The 24,949-nt window shown below is 41.3% G+C and overlaps 1 protein-coding gene across 1 annotated transcript in view; it reads right to left on the reverse strand.

Moving 5' to 3' along the window:
- Positions 1–24,157, reverse strand: part of flrt2 (fibronectin leucine rich transmembrane protein 2) — a 45,325-nt gene extending 21,168 nt beyond the window's left edge. Inside the window, exon 1 of the mRNA XM_080048013.1 lies at positions 23,847–24,157. The gene's annotated coding sequence lies outside the window, so the exon portion shown is untranslated. The remainder of the gene's footprint in view (positions 1–23,846) is intronic.
- Between the last annotated feature and the right edge of the window lie 792 nt (positions 24,158–24,949).

Raw genomic sequence — 24,949 nt, forward strand, 5'->3', positions numbered from 1 at the left:
CTGCCCAGAATAACAGCACTACAAGAAGGTGACAGAGCAAACGGCCCTCCACAGGCGTTTTTGGCACTACTGCTGCACAAGGAAGTCATATGAATGAGTGACGGATGAATGTTGACCAAAGTGACATTAACAGCAATGTCCTGCCAAGCGACGAGATCGGGTTTTATGTCAACACAGCGTGGTTGTCATGTAAACATCATGCAAAGTCGAAGCAGCGAGAGCAACACCCAGGGGGAGGTTTTGTTTGTCTTAACCAATTTTGACAGAAGTTGTTGTAACCCTTTAATGGCCCTACAAAAAAATAAGCCATTGAAGTTGTTGCATTTAATTACACCCAACGGAAATGTGGAAAAAGTTATTTTTTATGAATAGTATTGAACCCTAATATGTTCCATAATAATACCCTTATAATCACATGATATGCAGTGCTCTCTTTGTAGTTAGCAGTGTAGACAATGTCTATTAATTGTGATTAAAATATTTTTTTCTAAATCATCATCACATTGGTATTGTCTGATTAGTCACTGTAATTAAATGAAAGTATATGGCAAATGTATTCTAATATCAAAATTGGACTCCAAGCCAATATTTTTATTTTTTATTTTTTTAAAGCAAAATATGAAATGCTATGTACATCATTCTGTTCAGTAACGATTGCTACAGCACCACATTCACAACATCAATGAACTGAATGTCTAATGTTCTCAAAGTAAAACATGTTAGCATGCTAATTTTTGATAATTAGCGTAAACACTAGTTTACTATTACTATTACTTGCTATTTTGGAATGTAAGTGGTCATACAACTGAAAGTGAAAGAATCGTTAAAGATGGCAATTCAACCTGAGTGGACATGCATGTGTGCAACAGATTTTCTATTATTAATCCGTCCAATAGTTGCTGAGACATTTCACTCAACAGACGCACAGAAAGGCTGAAGCAGAAGTCACCACAGTTGGTAGGGTTCGTCTTCTGGGGATCATAAATGTCTCTATTAAATGTCATGGCAATCCATCCACACGTTGTCGAGATTTTTTTGGTCTGACCAAACCGACACGCCGGCATAACAATCCATAAAAGTGTTGGTAATAACAATATGATTCCCTATAAACATTCCAGACCATAAACACACTTTACTAAGATGGAATCATCTGCCACTAACTTTCCAGAAGCAAACCACCTCTAAGGGGAACTTTGTTCAACAAGATCTCAAAAGTTGCTTCCTGCCCATCTGATATGAATGTACCAGTCTTTGGGATTATTTTGTTGCTGTCAAAGAGAGATGTTGGAGCTCTTTGACTCAGGGAAGGCGCTTGGAGACTATGAGCTAATATCTGAACCGACTCAAGATGTCTGATAGCTAACAAGAGTGTGGCCTTTCACCAAGCCCCAGTGCCCTGTTGGTCCCCTCTTATCATCAGATTGATCAGGGTGCATTCACTCACTTGGCAGAGCCCCTGATTGCATGGTTAGACATTCAAGTGGTAGATGTATCAGGTTTGATATGAATATTGTGCGGTTTGCCCATGGGGACAATTCCATTTGTAAGATCTACTCCCACCGCCTTTCTTTTTTTGTCTGAACTCTTTTGGATTTGTCACTTTGCATTTACTTTAAGAGGTAAAGCTTTTAAACAATCGGGATAATGAAAAGCATGCTTTGGTGGTGACACCACTATGATCTATATGAAAGCCATCTGGAAAATTAAAGTCCCCCGCTTGTCTGTAAAAGTAGCATATACGTGCACATTGAATCCTGTTTCTTAAATTTCCACATTGCATCCTGTGTGGAGGGGGGGGGGACAAGATAGTGAATCAGCTCATGCAAATGTTCTACGTGATTGCACTTCAAACGGTTTGAAGATGATGATGTTAAATTTAGACGCAGTAAACTAAACCCTTGTCTATCATTGTGGCTGTGTTCATCCCCGAACGCCCTCACATTCCCCGATCCTTCTTCAAAAACAGATGTTAGTAACAACTCGCTCCTTTACGAGTCTTACTTTCAAATGCGGTGACCTGCTTTTTATTAAATACTGTCTTTAGGCATGTACTTCTCACACTAAACGCTGTGTTTCTGCTCCCAGCGTGCACTGCCCACATGCATTTGTCACGCAGAGACACTTGTTCGACCCGCCGCTGTGATTAATTGTGTGGTTCTGCGCAGATTTACTGTGATAGTTCCTGCTGTCAGTGAATGGGTGTGCGGCCTGCGCGGCGCTATGACATCCACTGCAGTGGTTGAACCAATAGTGCATGCACACTCTGGGCAAGTTGGAAGGTGCTTACGCCGCACACTGAACCTCTTTGTTCTCCCACCGACCTTCATCCAGACACTTTTATTTGACAACGAGGAGTGCCCCGCAAAAAGCAGATTGGAGCTGATGTCCCTACGCAGCCGCCAGGGGTGGTGATTATGACTGTCATAAAACGGCCTTGGCTCCGTCTCCCTGGAGTATGAGAGCAGCAAAACAATAGCCGGCACATGTGCAGGAAAAAATAGAAGGCAAAGGGAATGGCAGAAATTCCCCCTCCTGTTATTTAAAACTGCGAGGAGCTAGCAGGTATTTCTCATGACTATCTGCTTCCCCCTGGGTATCGGGTATCTTAGGGAGAGAGTCTCGAAATGCCTCAGAAAGGTAGTCGGAATGCAGACTCGGCACATGGAAGTATTTTAGACGACTGCAAAGCAGGCGGCCGCTAGAGAGATGTAAGACGAAACATTGCTCAATGTCCTCTTCAATGTATCTCTTGGAAAGAGAGTGTTAACACATGTCCCGTTCCCTGGGCAATCTAGCCCTTGGTGTGTGTAGGTGTAGGTGTGTGTGAGTGTGAGTGTGTGTGTGTGTGTGTGTGTGTGTGTGTGTGTGTGTGTGTGTGTGTGTGTGTGTGTGTGTGTGTGTGTGTGTGTGTATGTGTGTGTGTGTGTAGGTGTGTGTTTGTGTGTGTGTGTGTGTGTGTGTGTATGTATGTGTGTGTGTGTGTGTGTGTGTGTGTGTGTGTGTGTGTGTGTGTGTGTGAGTGTGGAGTTGCAGAATAGTAACTGCCATGTCATAGCAGGGGTTGTGTAGTAATACGCCCCTGAGACTTCAGGGCTGGCTCAGGTCCAGCTCGACTGATACGTTAACAAGAAGAACTTGTTCTTATCAATGGGGTGCTTTATTCCTGCTGTACACACACACACACACACACACACACACACACACACACACACACACACACACACACACATCCACACAGTGAAACATCAACACACATACTGGACACAATGCAAACATCAACGATTCCAATAAACTCACAGACAGACACACAGCCAAACACTATCGAATGATGGACAAACACACACACAGTGCAAATGAGCACACACACACACACACACACACACACACACACACACACACACACACACACACACACAGTGACCAAAAGGCTCACAGACAAACAGGCAGACAAGCACATAAACCAGTCTCAGAGAGCCATAAACACACACACAGATGGACAGAAATACACAGACACAGACAGACAGACACACAGACAGACAGACACACACACACACACACACACATACACACACACACACACAGTACAGGCAGACAGCCTACAGGTACAAAAGCAGCATCAGGAATGCTCCTCCAGATCCTCATCGCGGCACCTCACACACTGCCCGCTTGTTATTATTTCGAGTAAGAGGAAACTGAATCTTTCCACCAGGAGGAATTATGTAAAAAAAAGACCGCCCCATGCAGTGCTATAGAGGTGTCCTGTTAGGTGGGTTTAAACCCCTACAACCCCCTACCCCATCAACCCCACAACCCCATGACTACTGAATGCATTTACATTACCACAGTGACACTTTTTATTATTTGTTTATATTGCTACACCACACACTAAAACACAAGACCATTGTTAATGGTAAATAACGATTACTGGAACTAATGCACTGAGAACCTGAGAAGTGTCTGTATGCCAAGACGAGACGGATCCATTTTCTGCTTTTAATACCAGTGCTATTATCGATAATAAAACAACACTTTGGCAGTTATGATACTTAAAGCTGCACTTTGTACCATTTTCAATTCAATTCACTGGCATGTTGTCCACAATAACCATTCCAATGAAATTAGACGGTGACTAGATTAGACTAGACTCCTTCTCTAAACACTATTTTGAGTCATGCCAGAATCACGCAGGCGGTCTAGAAGTATCATGAAATTGTCCAAGTATGGCTAGCCATGAAAAAGGAAAACAACACGCTTTGGATAACTATTCTGCTAATTATTTAGACATGGCAGAGCAGTCAATAAAGCAACCACAAATTCCTGTTACGTGGCTGTAAGGCATGGATGAGCCTGCCCCTTCCCTCTCTCAGACTAAACCACAGAGAGTGGACCAGCTTGCTTAAGCTTCCATCCTGTTGAGGTAACAGTGGTCCAGGTGGCATTGATCATCAACACCTGTGAACCCCCCACTGACTACATTATGTTGTCTAATCACCGCCCTCTAAAGACGCCCCCCCCCCCCCATCCCCCCAACCCCCTGACCCCCCTCTGTCGTTTCTTATCATTGTCTGTGTGGCTGACAGTTCGTTAAGGCAATTTTAGTTAAGTGCTTTGGTGTCTCTGCCTCATATACTGTATGTAGTGCTTGGGCAAGATAAGATAACCTGTGTGTGTTTGAATGTGTGTGTGTGTGTGTGTGTGTGTGTGTGTGTGTCCCACAAGCTCACAGATCAGGGAGAAACACTTTAGCCAGAGCTTATTCTTAACCCTGCGTTGACTGATATGTTTGCCCACTTTTGGGGCTGTACAACAAGCTGAGGTGTCACCACTTCAGAAAAAGTTGGGTGAATACTCCGGTTAACAGTCTATTTACGTGTTAGCATTCATCTGGAGTTGTGCTTCTTGCCACATGTTGAATGTAAATACAATGTTAGCACTTTACTCTCCACCATCTATTAGAGGAAACATGTGGCTCTCCAATGGCTAAACTAAATGGCGTACTACATCTTTGGCTGATAAATGCTCCACTATGTTCGCCAGCTAGTCTCCAATATTTTTTTGTCTGCCTTTTGGTTGCCGGGCAGCTACTGCAAAGTGTTTTTTTCCCCCAAGCTTTTTGAAGAAAAGAGCTGCCGGCTAGAAACAAGGCTGAGGAGAGGGGAAAGAGTGAATCAAAACACTGAGGTTTTTGGACTGTGAAAACCAAAACAAGGAGCTGTGAGGGCCTGGAATACTAGAGCTTAGGGGAAATGCAGAGTGCGAGAAATAATCATCTGTTCAACCCCCACTCCCTCCTTAAATTGTCCCACAGGGACAAATAAAGTTTCTTGAATCTTGAATTGAATTCACTGTACACATAGTGATCCTTCTTTAAAACTAAAATATTGATTAGTGCAGCTTTTAGCTCTTCTTCCCATGCTTGGTGTTCCTATTCTATAGTGACTTAAGTTTAAGTCCCTTTATCCCAAAGGAAATTATTTCGCCAGTTTGCTCCAAAATTACGGAAAAAATTTAATATGAATATTACAAATATAAAGTGTTATGCAATTTCACAAAAAAATGTGTCTTATTTTTTTATGCATTTGAATGCCCCTATAAAGCACTTTGATTTGCCTCGCATCTGAATTGTGCTTAAAAAAATTATAATATACTTTGTGTAAAGTAAATGCAAAGAAACCAGGCCTCATAGAATAAATACTTACTAATATTTAACATGATATTGAAGTTAAAATAATTAATTGCACAAATGAATGAATAAACAGCTGAAGTCTACCAACACAAATCTCCAACAGATTACCAAAACGATTTCACACTGATAAGATATAACTGGCTATTTCTTAGATGCTGTATGTAGTAAATCCCAGTGGTGTGTATGCCTGTTTATAAAGTGGATGAGAGAGTCAAATGCAGTGCAAAGGTAAAGAGGCTTTGAAACGCCTAAGATCTCTGATGGTAACGGTTGATTGGAGTAATAGGGGCTAAAGCATGAGGAGAGGCTTCTGCTCTGGTCAACTACAGGGGTGAATGAAGCAGAGTGTCTACTGCCGTGCTAATCTCTCAACAGGGCCTACCTAAATGAAAAGGCTTTTTGGCAGTTACACACAAGGCACTTCTCACTCTCTCTCTCTTTCTCTCTTTTCTTCTGTTTCTATATCTTCTTCTCCCTCTTCCTTTCTCCACCAATCTCTCCCTGTCATTGCAATTGCAATTAGCCCCCTCCGCCCAATGCCAACAAAAAGATTTTATTTTTTTCTTCACCAAACTCGGACCGTTGCACACGTGCAGAACAAAAAACACATCCAAGGCATGCATGTATGCGTGAACTACGGCTCCAGCTTCCAAGGCGCAGCGAGGCCAAGTGCAGCATTACTCACACTTTATGCCACGTGGCTAAACAAAAGAGTAAAAAGGTCTGCGTGTGCAGGCTAGGTGTTAATACCCTCTCCTCCCAATGTGCTATTTATTCTGGAAATGTCTGAAAAGCTCCTGCCATGGGTCCGCTACAGCCAGGAGCGTATGTGCCGTCTGTTTTTCATCCCGGAAGTCACAAGATCCTTTTCGAATCCAGACGTCCATTAAAGACAGCTTGCACAACATAAAAGCATACGGCCGCCTTGACGAACACACTCCATCATTTTTAAACAACACATGCATTGTGTATTTTTATTTTCTTCCCCGCTCATGTGACTTAATCACACAGCTCATTATTGCGTTTAATGACAACTATTTTCACTTCTGCCATTACGGAACACTTTTACGATACACTTGGTTTCAGTACTTCTGGTGAGTAAAATGAAACATTATGTGCAAATGCAATTACATGCCGTTTCTGCATATTCCAGTTCCACTTCCATTGTCTCCAAATAGATGGAGGTTTGATGACTGTAAGTGCAGTAATTGTGGTATTATAAAGTCACGTAGGGATATAATACATGTGTTTCTGTAAATGATGGATCAAATTAGACATTTATTGCGACAATATTAGTTTTTGAGCAGAAGCCTGGTTTCTGGGAGGTCGTAGAACCTACAGCAGAGATTATTTTTACAGTGGGAAATACAGTGGGGTGCTTCTGTTTCACAACTTCCCACTAGATTCATGCCTGGTCACTTGACACTCAGGAGCAAAGATGATATTTGTCATTTGACCATCGTCCACATTTAACCCTTGGCGAGGAAATTTGAAAGCGGAAAAATGTAATGGATTGATCCCACAAGCACGCCCTTCCAATTCTAGCAAGGCTGCTGTGTTTCACGGCAAATCAAAAGTGTGAATACTTCATTCAGGTGATAGAACTGTTTCATTGCCAGTCCAAGAATAGCTGTTGTGGCCCACTCTGCCATTATACAAACAAGTACAATAGTAACAATTTTGCCACATTTCACATTTTTCTGCCAAAACCAGTGAGTGATTGTAGGCTGACTGCTTGATAGACTGTAAAATCCCCTTTTCTATTTTTATATGTTAAAGACCATGGAATTTGAGGGTGGGGAGAGTTTTGAGTTGTTGCATGTCATGTCACAAATCTGCAATTTAATTTGTAATATTATGTAATAATTTCATTTTAATGAGTAATGTGTAATCAGTAATACGTAACACTTTTAAAGTATTTTTCCCAAATGGTCATTAATACAACTAAGTGTTAAACTACTTGAATGAAGATTCATTATTTTGTAGAGCTACGGAACACATCTCAGTCCTTACTTTTATGGTATAACATATTTGAAGAACTCAGTTTTAAGATTGGTTTGTTTCATTGTTTTTTGTTCTTAACTGTAAATTACAGTTTTCTTGTTCCAGTCAACTATCCTATGAAGTAATAGTATAATTGTTAAACATGTTAATATCGGTGTTAAAACATCTTATTATGTGGGAGGTATTTAAAGACTGGGGACACTGATTTAGGGAAACCAAGGAACAAGAGTGATGCAGTTGAGCTCATAAATCATGTTTAATGTGGATTAATATCCGTGTAAAAATGTGTTACATTTAAAAAAAATATTCCCCAAACTATTGTTTTGAATATGACTCAGAGTACATATGCTTTGGCGCGGGCTGAATTTATTTAGCAGATGCTGTCTCTCAAGGGTCATTTTTGCTATAAATACTCTTCAAAGATTATTCTAGCAGTAGGATTACAGTTGTCTGCTAGAGTTGTGTTCAGGGACACACTGTGCTCGGATTAAATGCTGCTTTTTAGGCATCAAAAACCCTGAAACAATAGAAAAACTGAGGACCTGACGTGGGTTTAAGTCCATTTGTCTTCTCTTTCCATAGTCATTTAAGGCCTTCATGAAGGCAACTTATCATTCCACTAATGTCCGAAGGAGCTTTTGGGAAAAACTCCCCAAAACTTTTCTCTCCCTTGAAACAGTTTAGCGATGTCTGCGGCCGACTCAATAAATAGGAACACTTTTTTTTGCTGAGCTCCTACAGCTCCCCTTCCTCTGTGTGTAGATCCAATTTCAGCCCAACGGAGGTGATCTTTTCTCGGTCTTGTGTGGAGGCCGGCGGGCCGTTTACACAGCGGAGTGAGAATGAGGGATTTCTAATGACTGCACTGTGATAGTCTTCCAGTGGTGCCCAAGGCCTCTCGCCAAGGACCTTCCAACTCGACACAACCACTCATCAACCGGTCACATAATTCTACAGTATAGGCAGAACACGTGTGTGTGTGTGTGTGTGTGTGTGTGTGTGTGTGTGTGTGTGTGTGTGTGTGTGTGTGTGTGTGTGTGTGTGTGTGTGTGTGTGTGTGTGTGTGTGTGTGTGTGTGTGTGTGTGTGTGTGTGTGTGTGTGTGTGTGTGTGCGTGTGTGTGTGTGAAGGGTGGGAGGCTCTGAGTCCAGGGAGCTGGGCCGCCACGAGTGTTAGCAGATGCGGATTTGATGCTCTTTTTTTATTCTTCTTTTACACTCAACCTATCTCTCAGAAAAAACTCACTCCAAATGGGACTTTTTTAAATAACACTCATTATCGAAATTGCAATGTTAAGAGGAGTTAGTATGTTAATCATTACAGATTATAGCAGTTATTTGAAAATTTTGAACTCAAACCTATGGTGCCCTGGGGGAGAGATATGAAAGGAAAATCTTTAGTCAATCTACCAGTTTTTCTTTTTTACCTTACTGCAAATGTAACCATGAATTATGAGCACCATGTCAAAGACATTAGCAAACTCCTGTAACTGAGTAATTAGCACGTAGCAGTAACGCTCTCTTGAAGTATTAAGTAACCTCAAAGCTTTTGTAATTGTTTTTCAGCATAGTACTGCCAAGTGGATGTCTTGATTCTGTCTAACTGAAGGCTGCCATCTTCTATGATTATCTTTTTACAGATCTCGGTAAGCATAGGGATCACACATAATTATTCTCTCCCGTGATAATTTGACTTACAATACTGCAAAATTATTCAACTATTTACTGTTAATTTTATTTTCATTTTTTGTATATAAACTGATTAATTCTCACCATTTCAGAAGGTTTTTGTGTTCTGCAGTGCAACTTTTACCATCACCATAACAATCTATTCTTTTGAATTGCCAGTGAGGACGACAGGGCAAAGGTTTTCAATGATGATTTTCACACATTGTTTTTTACGGTTGACTTTGCTTTCATTTTGGTTTGCTCTCCTAAACTACCAAGACATAACAGCTGTCAAAGCAAGCGCTTGGTTCTTCATTGACAGCACTGTCTGTCAGCGAGATGTTACATGGATTTTGATTGAACTTTCAAAATAATAATCTCTTATTTCTGTTGTGTTTTTTTCCTGCATCACCTCCCAGATCACTTGTCAATCAATCAAATGAGTCCAGTACTGGGAAGTCTTTGTTTCTTAGAGTTTCTGCATTTTTTTTCTTTATTATTTTATCTGTTCAATCATAGTTGCTATCATTACTCCTGGTAACTTCGCAACTTCTGTAGGCTAATTACTTCATCTCGTTTTACTTTAATTTCAGGTTCAACTCATTCATATTGTGGAATTAAACTGTGGAAAAACACTTTGTCGAATACATATTTTACTGTTATAGAGTTTATTATTATCATACCCTCAGTTGTTATTTTTCTTTATTTTCACTTATGTCACTTCAAACCCTTTGTGTCCATCAGAAAACATCTTCCTAAAGCTCTTCCAATGTTCCCACACATTTTAACCAAGCTACTATCAGCGTTAATAAATCAACGGACATATTTCAGTTCATGCACATTATTCAGTTTTTTTTTTTCAGGACCGCATATTTCAGCCGACACCCCCGGGCTCTTGTCATCACTCACACTTTTACTATTTTCAAAGCTTGAATTCCTGCCGAATATTTAAATCCGTCCAACACTTCCACTTCAACCGATACCTCAGCTCCATCCACTGCTCACACTTAAACTCTATCAGCACATTCATTTTAACTGTCAGTTCAACTTCTATCACTAAATGCATCTGCACTATGATTCCAACTGCTGTATCAACTTTTTTTTTTGTATTTTATCTTTTTTGTTTAAGCCTTTTAGTAATTACCAAAACCATTATTTCTTTTTTCATTAACATTTGAAGCCATCTTACTAATATTAAGGCTTAAAATGATAACACTTTCTTGTCAATTCATATTTAAATCATAAATAGTTTTATTCTATAAAATATCAGAAAATAGAAAAAAACAAATGCCCATCACAATTTTCCTGTGCCAAAAGTTGAATTATTTTTAAATTGCTTGTTATTTCTAACCATATTATCCAAGCAACATTCAGAAATGCAAACATAATTATTTTACTCATATGTACTACAAACATAAACAGCAGATTGCTATATTTGAGTAGCTAGAAGCAGCAGATGTTCGCATGCTTTCTTTGAAAAATGTCTGGAACTATTTATACATCTACTGCTGTTCATCGCAAGGGAGAGTTGAGAGTGTAGCTGTAACAGGTTTGATAGAAGCAAGGAAGTATAATGTGTTTTGCAGTAATGTTACTTTGTAACATGTTCAATGGTGTCAGTGGACTGAAATAGCAGGAAAACGAGAGAGATTAAAGGTGAAGTCAGTGATTCTTGAGAATCTGCTGATAATGCACATCTTAGGCTCTGTACACTGGTAACAAAGGGTATCATCCAAAGGGAGTCTGCAGTTAGCAACACACCTGTTTACTGAGCCTAGGCTGTGCATTAACACCAGATTGATTTTTAGCGCACACAAAGTACGAAAAGGATGATATATTCACTGAATTTGACAAAATAAATATTTTGACAACAAGCATTCTCCAAGATCAGCTGACTCCCCCTTTAACAAAAAGGTTTCTTTCTTTAACCTGCATCAATTCAGAAACTGGTTACACTTCCAGGCCTATTACTGTCTCAGCAGGGGAAGTAGGTGTACAGTGGCACCGCAAGGCCGCTAACCTCATCCATGTGTCCCTGAATGGAAGCATTAGGATGGGGGGGGGGCAGGGGTTGGTGAACACTTGACCCCTATTGTCTACGTGTTTGGTCATATTTCCTTGTCACAGTCATGTGGCTGAGCTAAACTCCACTTCCTCTAGTAGATCACAAGACAAAGCAGGACACCTCAGGCTTTGAGAGTCTCACACTTAGACAGTGTGTCATTGCAACATGGGTTCATCACCTTCATAAAGAATGCTGCAGCTCTTCCTTTCAGGAAGGGGACAGGGGAGTGAAAACGTGCAATCCCACATGACTACATGTCTCTGTCTCATCTAGGCATGCCCAGATGCGCATGTCTTAGCAGCGTTCTTCCCTCGACAGCGTGGCTCCTTTGACATTTAACCAAAGCAAAACAAATTCCACTCATGAATGCACTTTCAACGCACAAAAAAAGAAATGTGTAAAAAACCATAGTCGGAGAAATCAGAGTGTAAAAAGTCCCCTGATGATTAATACAGGGACGATGGTAGCAGGAGCAAAAACAGTTTCCTCGCCGACTGGCTAGGGATGTGTGTGTGTGCCTGTAAAGGAGGCCATTTTTTTGCCCATAATGATGCGGCTTTACACAGTTTACTGACTAATGTAAAAAGGGGGCCCATTCCAACGTGTGACCCGGGTTGCGAGTTGAGTGGTTTTTATTCCTCTAGTCTGAGCTCTGTTATTTTTTTTAAGAAATGTTCTCACTAAACCGCCGTTACTTTTACACGTCTGGGTCCATTTATGTGAACGGTCCCCATTGTATAATTCCTCCCCCTGTGTTGGCAATACTAGCCGAGGCTCCCCGCTCGCTCGCCTCCCTCTTTGTCTCCCTCTCTCTCTCTCTCTCTCTCTCTCCTCCACACCATGTGGGAGACAGAGACGCAGCAGCGTGCTGTCGAGATGGAAAATTGAATATAAATAGACAATGTGAGGGATCCACGGTAATGATGGCGGAGAGAGTGCTCTGTCCCACAGCACAATGTCACCGCAAGCTATCAGCTGCCCCCGGTGCTGCGCTTTGATGCAGCCTGCTGCATATTCTTATGCTTTGACGCGGGTAAGTGTATATGCCTCCAGAGAGCTCGCCTGGGGGTCAACTAATGGGACCACTGCCATCATCCCGCTTTGCTTTGGAAAGGCATCTACTCCTTCTCTCTTTCACTCTCTTTCTCCCTCTCCCGAGGACTTGGTTACAATAACTACAGCTCTCACAAACCCAGATGGGCAACACACCGGAGTTGTGGCCACGTAAAGAGACGCAGAGAAAAGGAGGAGTGTTAAATAACCAGCCAGTGCAATCAGAGCCAACACAAACCGACTCGCACCTAAATTTGCCAAGTAATAAATTGCAGTAGGAAGCAATTGCGTCGCTGATGTGCTGAGGGCGATGAAATTGAAACGTATGCAGGATTCCTGAATCTTTCTCTTTTCTCACTAACACACACACACACACACACCTACAGAAACACACACACACACACACACACACACACACAGCTTCGGGGCCACAGGCAATGTTTGTCAAACCAACAGACACGTCTCCATGTCAACTTGTCACCTCGGCTCACATATTTTCTCACAATAAAAAAGTATAGACATCAGTCTGGTAATTACGGCAACAAAACAGATGTGGAAGTCAAAATGTGACAAAAACCAGTCTCAGGAAGACCATAACATCTTTTAAATATTTGTGTACACGTTAGTCGGTGCAGTAATACTGCTGTAATACGGCTCTAACCTCCCCTCTTTTTCTGCTGCATTGGTGCCCAGCTGAGTGGCGGTCAGCTCTATCTTGCTCTAACTGCGGGTGGCATCGGGGACGTGCATTAAGTCTCCTCTTTAGCCCCCATACCGGAGGAGCAAATGTACAGTAAGCTCCCTGGAGTGCAGGGGCCCCGGGCGTAACTTGATAAAGACTGTCGGAAGGCCTTAGTCTGAGTCACAAGTGGAAACGCAGGCCCAATCTAATAAGAGCTTAAACCCGCAGTGCAAGTAGACTGTATCAAAACAAACACTCCTAAAAACTAACTTCATGTTGCAGGTAATTTGGTCTCGGCCGGGCCCAAACTCATGTTATTCTGTTACATTCCCTCACGCTCCCAATTTCTTGCTTCTGGTTCGTTGCTTTTAAAAGAGGTAAAAAACAGACATTCGCCGACCTCACAAATTAAATTGCAGTCTGCGCAGACGGATTTGAGCTTAATAATATCGTCAGTGACATCTTGTTTTTTCCGAGGCTTTTCTTTCTCACAAGATGAAAAAATAAAATCTCATTGTAAAAATCGCCAATAAAGGCTGGTTTAAAAAAAGAATTCGGAGTAGGGGAGCATGAGATTGGCAGAACCTTGTTTGAACGGAGAGCGTGCGGGTATCAGATAACGCCGTGCGTGTTTTATTGGGTGACGGACAAATAAAGAATAGCAGAGCGACGTGTGGGAAGGCAGACACAACGGTCTGAGAGCCCCGCATTCATCCCTGAGTCATGTTTCACGGGGCTGCAGTGTCAGGCTGCTGGACCCTAATCTCCTCCAGATGCCCCCTCGCAGGAAAACAACTTCCCGCCTGGAACACCACCACAGAACAAGAACAGAACACCAGGCCTTGATAGCGTAATTGATTTGCAAGTTTTATGTTGTTGTTTAAGCTCTGCATCCACGTATTTACTTGTGTAACCCTCCTCTGTTTGGTTACTTCGACATCCTCACTCTCTTGTCTTGATCAAAAAGTGGATCTCTTTGCACTTATCATGCAGCTCTCTCTCTCTCCCTGTGTACTCCTTTCTCCTGTTCCCGTTGGATGGGAAGAGACAGGGAAATATTTACATAACCCTGCACTGACACACCGGTATCTCCTTTGATGTGGGATTCTCAAACAGATACCCCGTCTCTCCGCCGTTATTGGGGATATTAAAGTGCTGCGTGCCTCTGTCGCTCTGACGCTGTAACACAAACACACACACACACACACACACACACACAGACCATCATTTGCAAAAAAGCCAATTCCACATCCTGCTTTAGAAGCCAGCTTCACAGCTTTCCTTTGTTATTCACAAGTAAATAAAAAGTCTGGAGCAGACGCAGGGTTGCTGGTGCACTTATTTTTGATTGCCGGGTTCCAAAGAAACGATGCTTTTCATTATCTATTCATGATGTTTAAGGTTGAGGGTTGTAAAAGTTCCCTGAGAAAAATTGCTGACTTCAGATGAGCCTGTTTTCTGTCCACAACAATAAGATATTCCATTTTGAATCCTATGAAATAGAGAAAAGCTGCATATAGTCATATCTGAGAAGCTAAAATCTATAAATGTTTTGCATTTTTTGGCATGTGTAATAGTAATAGTTTAACATTCTGGGAAAGGCACACATGAGTTTTCTTGAAATGATTAGCTAAATAGATCGCTACCACCTTCATATCCATGATATTCTAATTTTTTTTTTTCAGATGCCACATTATGTATGTATAAATCATGAGCGTTCAGGGCCTGATATATACAGAGCTATAGCCAGTAGCCAAATTGCTTGGCTTAGCATTGAGACTGGAAAAAGCTAGCCTATCTGAAGAAAAGTAAAAACTCCTACCACCACCTTTGAAGCTCACTGGATAACACGTTATATAACATGTTTTTTTTTATTCTATTAAAACTGAACCATAAAAGCTGCAATTTGTCCCACATGTAATACGATACACTTGGATTTTTGTAAGGATTAAATAACTGATACTTAGGCTACTGTGTTCTGTAGCTAATTTTAAAGTTGGTTGTCAGCAGATTTTATAACCGAGTCAAATTAGCTGTTTCCCCATGTTTCCAGTCATTCAGCTTTGCTAGGCTAACCTGTATATTTAGTAGAGCGACATGAGATTGGTGTCAGGCAGCGTTCTAGTCTCTCAGCGAAAAAGCAAATAAAATGTTAAACCAATCCTTTCAGCAAGGTATTAATTGTAAAAACAAAATCATAATAATCCTCTAGTTGTGTCAGGACTAGTCGTCTGACTCCTACATTAAAACAGTCCAAACATCGAAGCAGGACTGAAAAATAGCTGACACGGCGCCAACACTATAAATTTCAAAGGCCTCCAGTGTTTGAGCTGGGATGTATCTGCCCTTGTAAAATCGAACTGTAAATTGCATCTCTGGAGTTGAGTCAAACTTTTGAACACAGAGAAGGAGGAGGAGGAGGAGGAGGAGGAAGGGGAGGAGGAGGGAGAGAGGATAAGCCGGTCTCTGCATGGGAATCTAGGCCAGTCAAACAGAGGTGTGGTCGGGGACGGACGGTGCGGCTCTCGCTCCAGGCCAGGTCTGTGAGAAGGTCATGTGAAAGTGGAATGTGATCGAGCTGGAAACTTGCCAGAGGCTGTTATGGTCTAAAAAGGTTATTTTCCTTAAAACAAAGTGAAAACTGTATCCCTCCTGGGAGATTATTCCCTTACTGTGTCAATCCAGTCCAGGTATAATATTCAAATAATTAGGTTTGGAAGCCTGTGACAAGATCTAAGATTATTATCTTAGTTTTCGACGGTGTATTGTTACAATCAAATTAAACAGAGGTAATTAGATACCAGGCTTTTGCATGCTGCGTTACTGGACAAACAATTACCCGGCAATTACTCATGAAGCTTTTTGAGATAGAGGGGAATGCGTCAGTCGGCAGGTAGCTGACGGGGTGAGCTAACTCAGCGAGCCACATGCAGTAGTAGTAGGGAGATATGATGGTGTAGGTTGCCAGGAGAGACGACCATCTGTACAACACAGAGACATACCATACACAAGATGGAGAGGGCAACGCATAGATTGGAAGGACTGAAGAATGTCGACAGGTGAAGGGCACGCATTCAAACTTAAAGACATGTCCAAGGAGAAGTGAACTCGCCCACACATAATCAGACTCTCGAGTCAGTGCTGTTGAAGCCTGGCCGTCAGAGTGAGTACAGGGCGTACAGGAGAACATCGGCCCGGGAAGGCATGTTCCAAACGGTTTTATTGAAAGTGAATCATGTATCAGCTGGTATTAAAGCAGCACATGTAAACAGAATGATTAATTTCATTCCCGTCGGTAAGGATTATTTCATTTCTTGATGCCATGCGGTGGATTTTACAGCGGTGGGGGGAAGTTTAATAATGAAACACTTTAAGGCGAGCAATAACAGGCAGTCCAGGGAGTTGCATTATGTCTATAAGGTGCATGGTTTGGAAAAGGGGGCTGGTGTTTTGTGTTGACTACTAGACCTTGGATCCAACCCGCATTAGTGAGTCATAAATTTGGGGTATTGCAACAAGGAAACTGCCAATGTCTGGTGAGAGAAAGAGTGAGGAGAGAGTTAAGGTGAGTTGAAGGCACATATGCAGGGTAGGTTTAAAAACAGAGGGAAAGAGAAGAGTAGAGAAGGAAAAAATGTGTAAACACAGCCACTGGGGTAATGTCCAGACTGGCAGCACAAATCAGATTTTTCAGGCACATTCCGATTGGAATCAGATTGGTTTTGTCAAGCGTGGATAGCAAAAAAACGCCTAAGAGTCATACTTCAGGGTGTTTAGAAATCTGACTCAAATCAGATTCTAAATTACTACAATCAGATTTCAAACCGACCTTTACATCACTCAATCAGTATAACACAGACCACATGATGGTGACTTCACATCTGGCTGTCCCTGACGCGCAACCTAGGGTAAAAGTGCCAGTGAAACGACGTAAAAAATCTTCCTAAAGAGTACAATTTTGTCATTCAGAATCCTCCTTACAGTAAGTACAAAAGTATACATTGGGAAATGAAAATGTTGGTTATTTCTGCTACTTCATTTCTGTATTTGTATTTGTCTTTTAATTTGGAGAGTCATTTCAATGAAACCATCTTAAATGATTAAAGAAGTACATGGATGAGTAAAACAAGGAGCTTAGTCTGAATAATGTTTTTTGAAGAGTCGTAAAACTAAAAAAGGTAGGGATCTAAATCTGAAAAGCATCCATCATGTTCATGTAGTGAATTCAAAAGTGTAATATAATCCCCCTCTTAAATGTAGTGGACTACAAGTAGCAGAAGAACAGTCCACTTAAGAGACAACACTCGAAATAAATTACTTTCCCCACATCTCTGAGGAATGCCTGCACACCACCATAGCTGTGCTGCTCCACTGTGAAAACATACATCTTCATTCTTGGTCTAATTTGCAGCCTGCTGTTCAGTTTCATTCTAGAACAAATGAGTCACTGTATGTGAAGCATGTGTGTGTTGTCACCACAAAAACTAATCCTGATGGGTCTAGGATGTCATGATCACAAGATGTGACACTAAATGACAAAGGATTTTAGTCCTAAAGATTTAAGGGACTAATTGAGTTTTAACGAGGTGCGAACATAAAATCTGAGACAGGGGGAGAGATGATGATGGTATATAGAGGGTGAGGATGGCCGGGCTGGTTGGGTCGAAAATGCGTCAGCAACACGAAGCCTCCTAAAAGTTCAGTGCGGTTGGAGTGGAAGATCAAGGAGCGGGACTTGTGTGCTGTACGCCTGCTGGCAACCGCTCTGGCTGGCATACACCATTGCCTTTTTGGCTGCTTTCAGAAGACTCCAAAGCAAACAAGAATGGCCCTGTTTACAGGCAGTAAAACGTGTGTGTCAGCCCACTCCATCATACGAAGCAGTGCACTTCACAAAATGGCATGCAGCGTTTACACTTTCTCATCAAGTGATTTCAAATTATGATCACAAACGATTTAATGATTTAAGACTGTTTATTCAAACATTGTATGTCTCTTTTAAACTACACTGATACCCCGACCATAAAACACACTGTATATTTCAGTTTTTTATAAAAGTATTTTTTTTCTTTTTCTTTACATATTTGTGGAAGCAGCGTCTAAGCTTCAGACCTCTGGGTGGGCAACATGGCAGCTGTTCACTGACATTGGAGAGCATTACTAAAATATTTGCCGTCAACTGTGGCGGGCTACTGACAGCGGGCACGTCATGGCCCTGTATAGTCTACTAAGATTGATACAGCACACACACACACACACACACACACACACACTGTTGGTTAGTGATTCTAGACATGTCTCCCTTTATTTTATAAAAATATTTGGAAGGACCAATGGTGCTGATCAGTCACTTGGAAAGTCAAACCAAAAAGCCATGCTAACTTGCATCGACTCAGACAGAGGGCGCTAGTTAGATAGCCAAGCTAGTAAGATTGGCGCTTATTCTGAGTCAGCTTTTAGTGAAAAGAAGTGCTAAGCTAGTCTTGTAAACTCAGCCCTCAGCCCCCCTGTACGTAAAACAATCAAGATTCAAGCAAAAACACAGAAGAGCAAAAGACAGTAGTTATCACATTTAGCCAGGTATTTTCAATTAAAGTAGCTAACGTCTGGTAGGCTAATGGCTCGACGTTGCTGAATGATGCTAGGTTAAGAAGCATAATGATTTGCAAACCAGGGAAGTCAATGTATAACGACTTATATAATACATAGGATCAATGAAAAAAAATCTTTCCAACATTCCTTTAAATCAGGCTTAACTTGGCTGACTTTAATTGGCTTCTTCAGTAGCTCTATGTTGTTTGTATGATAAAAAACATGACTATAAATGATTGGTTGTTTGGTAGCCAATGCACATAAACATCTTATTCACCTTTCTGTCTGTCTGCTGATTGGTCAATTGAACATGCTGCTGCTGTCCACCGCACATTCCCTGAGCAATTTAGCAAACTCTCTAAAAGTCTGGAGAGAAAGTCGCTAAGTCGGCAACATTGGTAATGAAGTACGCCTATTGTACAAGATGTCCAAATTACAGATGGAACTAATCAGTGGCTAATAGCATTGGCCCCCAGCTGGAGAGCTACAAGCATGTCCATTGGAACTGAAGCGATATGAAAGAAAACATTAGTGCTTGCCCAAACAGATATTGGACCAATCAAATGAATGTGCCCACACTGTGCGTCATAATACAATATTTTGACATAATATAAACACAATTCAAGACAAAGCAAGGATATACTGTGTGTATATACCTACGTCTTTCACGCTCTCTTGCTTATGTCAGGCATGTCTTCGGCAAACAACACTGTTTAACAAATTTCCTCCAAACCAGCCAAATTACAAGCCAGTGTAATGACATAATTGGTTATTTCCAGTGTTGCAACTCTTTCATCTATTGCATACAGAGGAGGGCACGTGAGCCACATTTAAATGGCGGTTTTGAATGTTTATGGGTTGTCTTCGTCCTTGAGTGCTTTGAATTACAGGGGTTCTCAGAACATTGTTACTGCAACAATCAAAGCTGTGATTTTCCTTTTACACCGCTCGGTAAAGAACAATCGAAGGTGACAGCAAACGTTGAGTTATTTTAGAAAAATAAAATCATTCATCACCTGTGACAAATTAAACCATTACAACACAAATGTCAACGTAATTGCCTAAATGGGCATCACAAGAGCTGATGTATGGCAAAAGTAAGCATTTCCCCCCCCTCCTGTCTTCAGTTCTAGACGTCTTTTGGAGGTCAAGGTTGTATTGTGAGCTGAAGCATTTTTACCTTTGCGAGGGTAGGCTGTCTTTCTGCGCGACATGCCCCACATCATAAGGATGCAATGGTCACGAGTGGGAGATCACGAGGGTTTGATGAAAACAGCTATGGCTGAGATTAATCATGGGTGGCACTGAGTCGACCTCCAGACATGTGTGAGATGCTTGCAACCGGGTCGCCGAGGCAACTTCAGGTTTTTTGACATCGGTCTTGGGTGTTATTCTAATCACATGTCGAAGCCATTCGCTATAATCTAATGATTGGACTCCAAATGTCCAGGTATTATCTTTAGAAAATATACGTTCGCAACATTCCCGGAACTATTGAGCCATGTGTTTATTTTAAAGGAGGCGGTAAGAATTTGATCCCCACGCTGGCAGAATATATAGGTTGACATGCAGATGTATATATTTAGGGTGTTTTTTTTATAGACACTTAACTCCAATTAACCTCCATTCTCCTATTTTACTGTAATCACATTATCCTCTGGTATTTGGCTCTATTTTTCTTTCGTCCAAGGGAGGCTGTGTCCTTCTTTGCTACATGCCCTGCGAACGAGGCAGGGCCAAAGAACAGGCTTGGCCTTGTGCTGGATCTCCCAGTTGGCCCGAGAATCAGCCTATACTCTCTCTCTCTCTCTCCCTCTCTCTCTCTCTCTCTCTCTCTCTCTCTCTCTCTCTCTCTCTCTCTCTCTCTCTCTCTCTCTCTCTCTCTCTCTCTCTGTCTATCTTCCCCTCATCACCCTTGGATATTTTTCAATCCTCTCCTCAAGCTCTCTCTCTCATTTTTTTACTCTATCCTTCTGTTTCCTCATTGCATATCTGAGCTCTGCCCTCGGGGCAATCTCCAGCGTCGGACAACGTCTGATTCATGCCTTTAGTTGGCTGCCGTGGTCAGCTGGTTCTATAATACTACTGGAGTGGAAGATTGATTTTTTTTATCCTGCCTGTACACTGATCAATTCCAGTGCACTGTAAGTTTATCCTGGGGGTGCATAAGATGGTAATTTAAATGAACAAGTTTAATAATTAAAAGACAATAGTTCTGAAAAAGTATACCCATCATGTCCTACTTTATTGTATCATGGCTTCATGGTTAGTCTATATAGACACAAGTTAGACATAAGTCAAAATAATGATTTCAACTTAATATGTCACAATGGACAGGTAGAAACAGAGACATGAGTCTGTGCCCTTTTTTCTTTGTTTATACCGCACAAAACACATTCCAGTTGTCAAATGTGTTCATTCAAATATTTCTACATGAAAACGGTTCTGACTGGCTGCCTGTTCCCTAAAGCAATTATAGGTAAAGAGCTCACTTTAAGCACTCGAACCTCGGCGCTCCAAAAAGGTGCATGTTGAGCTGTTACCCACATTGACATCGTAGTGACACATTTTCAGAAGTGTTGCAGGTCAGTAGAAGACATTTGCAGTGATTTTGAAAGATTTGGACATGTCACCTCTGTTAAGCTCCACTAAAGCTATGGGTGCTGGGCACTATATTCTATATGCAAAATATGATGTTATGAATTAGGGTTAACCCTAACCATTTTTTCCATATTGATAAATAATTTTCTTAGTCTAATTTCCTCCCTGTCAAGATGATGTCATTAATTGTCTGAACAATGTCTTAAAATCTTCACTTTATAATGATATGTAAGAGAGAAAATCAGCAAGTTGTCTCAAAAAGAAGCCATAACCATAGAAGCGTTGGCATTTCTGCTTGAAAAATGATAACTCCTACTATAGTAAAGTAGTTGAAATAGTGCCACCTTGAACAGCTACATTAAATGCTACTTGCATATGAATGCATCACATTATAACCCAAATAAAAAAGAGAAATATATTCTAACTTCATAACAAGTGCTTTTACTTTAAATACCTGTGTACATTGAGCTACCTTCTCGTAAGTAACACTTTGAATGCAGGACTTTTACTTGTGGTAAAGCATCTTTACATTGTCATATTGTTATAAGCAAATGATTCGATCTGATTTGCTGTGAAGCTGCCTTTCAGTAAATTCACTGTCATAGTAAGCAGTAAGAATGCCAGAGATTGAATAAAAGTCAGAGATTGCAACAACAAAAAAATAGAAAGCAAAGCAAAACACTAGCATAAATGTTTATGTCATTACCCTTTCTACCCCATTTCATCTGTCTCCGTATCAATAAAAGCATAGAAATTGCGTTGGTTTGCCTAAATGTAATGGATACATGGTTGAGATGATCAGGTAAAAGTAATGAATAAATGGTTAGCTTAAAGTCAGGGATAAAAGTTGGAAATGGAGGAAAGTCATTTATACATGTTAGGAATTATTAGCTCAAAGTAATGGAGAAATGGTTTAAACAGTGTATCTCAATGCAACTGTAATTCAAACTTGACCATATTGAAGCATTTACAACCCCACTTCAAGGGGGGGACAGATCCTGTAATAATATAACATTGTATGCAAGTGTTTGTGTTAAAATCCATTGAAATGACACATTTGGGGAATCTGTTAAGGATGAGGGTCTGTCAGACAGAAAAGGTTGGGAACAACTGATGTGTAGTTTGCAGTATATATTATGTGAATTACCTGCTATTGGATGAACTGTATGTGCAAACAACTTTGTTCTGATTGCTTTGGCATAGCAATGATTCACTAATAGTGGTCTTTGCAACAAGCTGTGGAAAAAAAACATCACCTAAAATCTCTACATATATTGCTTGAAAATAAAGTGACTGTATTAAGATAATTAACTATTGGAGGTTATATGTCAGTGCTAGTGAGGTTATGTGCTGTTTTTTCTTGATAGGTTGTAGTGTTTGCTCGTTAATCATGTTCTCTGACATAGCTGTCACGGTGTGGGATTCGGTGTGTTCGTGTTGTGCTAAAGTAAAACCTGTGAATATGGCGCTTTTGTAAATTAAGTGCACTCAGGGCAGTGTTTCTGGCATAAAATAGATAAATAAATAAAAAATGTTTTGATCATTGAGATGTCATTATTTCCCAAGAGGTGTTGTGTGTTTACCTGTGAGGAGCAATGGAGCACTTCACACCCATTTAAATAATGAGAACATTGCAAAAGATGTTAGGCATAATTGTTACTTCTTCACCTCATTTTTTAGAGTTACTCCCTGAAACACTCACAATTATTTTAAATTGCTTTTTTTTTGCTCACAAAGGAAGCGCAGTTTGCACATCTCAGGACGTAAACTGTCTCTTGCACTGTTCTGTATTTTTTTTTGAACAACCCCTGAGAGAGGATGTGAACCTTCTCTTTTATTATGCGTTTTTCTTTTCTTTTTTCTTTTGTACATTTAAATAATGTGTTCTGAACCTTTCATGTACCGGCTCCTGTGGGCCACCCATTAAAATCATCTGCCCGTTCAAAACTTTGCTTTAGTGGGATTCGTCAGCCCAAAGGTTGACAAGACAAGTGCATGAGGTCAGCGAGAGAGACACAGTGAACAACAGGCAGTGAACTAGAAAGAAACCACGGCAGCAGGCAGCCATGAATAATGCATGGACAAAAGGTGTATCTAATGCCACTCTTTGAACATTTTGAAAAGTTGATCTTTGCTTTAAGCTCTTGACTAAAAAAGCTCCTCACTTTCCAACTGCCGTCATCCTCCTGAACTCAGCTTGAGAGGAACACTGCTTGGTTTTAATTATGCTTGCCGTGATTACACTTCTTCAGTATACTCCTCACCACTATGAGACATGAATCACAATGATTCTGAAGTAGTGTGACATTTGGGGAACAGCTTTGGGAAACATTTGATTTCTGGAGCAGATACACTCCTTTTTGTCTGTTGCACTTTTTAACACACAGACAAAGCCACACAATCCCCAACACTATGCACACAGACACACACACACACACACACACACGCACACGCACACGCACACACGCACTGAGACGATCTAAAGAGGTACACCTACCGCCTTTGGACACTTGCTGGTCATGGCAGGGTCAGAGACACAGGCGGAGTGGGGAGCGCGACCTCACGGCATTACACTCAACATCCCCCAGTCCCGCTTTCCAGACACACACACACACACACAAACACACACGAGCACTGGACCTTCGGGGCTCGTTAACTTGAAAGCGCCGATGGAGGGCTGCGCGGCTCGCCGGAGTGTGTCAAGAGGAAATGGCAAGGCACCAGTCAGTCAGACAGCAAGAGGGCTAAGAAACAAGACAGACAAAAGCGGAGAGAATTCAAAGACGCCAGCAGTTTCTTCCTTCCTCTTTCTCCTCGCCTTCCACTGCTGTAACTTAACCCCCGAAGAGCCCAGACGCACAGAACCAGTTCCAGACCTGTCCTGCCTCCCTCCCCACTCTCCCTCTTCTGTCTCTCTCTCTCTCTCTCTCTCTCTCTGTGTTTTCTCTCTCTTGTTTTTTGGTATCATTTAAAGCCCCCGTTAATCCCACACCCACCAAATTGTTCTAACTATGTCATTTGGTGAGTTAGTTGCGTGATAGTAAGCACCTGAAAAGAGTTAGGCATTTGTATCAATCCAAATGAAAGATATTGTCATTTCACTTTGATAGTCTTCACAGAAGTTCAGTTTAGATGAGGCGGACTCTGCTCTGGTTCTTATGACACAATAAGTATTTTGAACCAATCGCGGCGGTTCTGATCCCGAAACTTTCTATAAAAACTATGACTTTTGCCATGGAGACCGGTAGATACTGCCACGCCCACATAATCCTGTCAAACTAATCTAAACAGTAAAAAAGCTGCTTTTTTACCTACGTTTTATAACATCTTTGAACATTTATTCTGAATCAGAAAAGCTTATTGAGACACACAACTTTGATACCGTATGTTGATCCTAACTATTTTAGACCAGGTTTCCAGAGGCTTTAACTCTTGATTCAGTGGCCCCCGCCCATGAGCTCATCGCTATGGGCTCGGGTTTCACTGTGCTGCCTTTACTGGAATGCAAGGGCAAGACGCACAGAGAGGCAGAGGTGCTGGGGAGGTCAAAGGCTACCGGGTAGAGTGTGTAGGAACAGAGTGGACAGGGGTGTCTGTCAG

Source organism: Ammodytes marinus, assembly GCF_949987685.1.
Source record: "Ammodytes marinus genome assembly, chromosome: 19".
In the NCBI taxonomy this organism is placed as follows: Eukaryota; Metazoa; Chordata; class Actinopteri; order Uranoscopiformes; family Ammodytidae; genus Ammodytes; species Ammodytes marinus.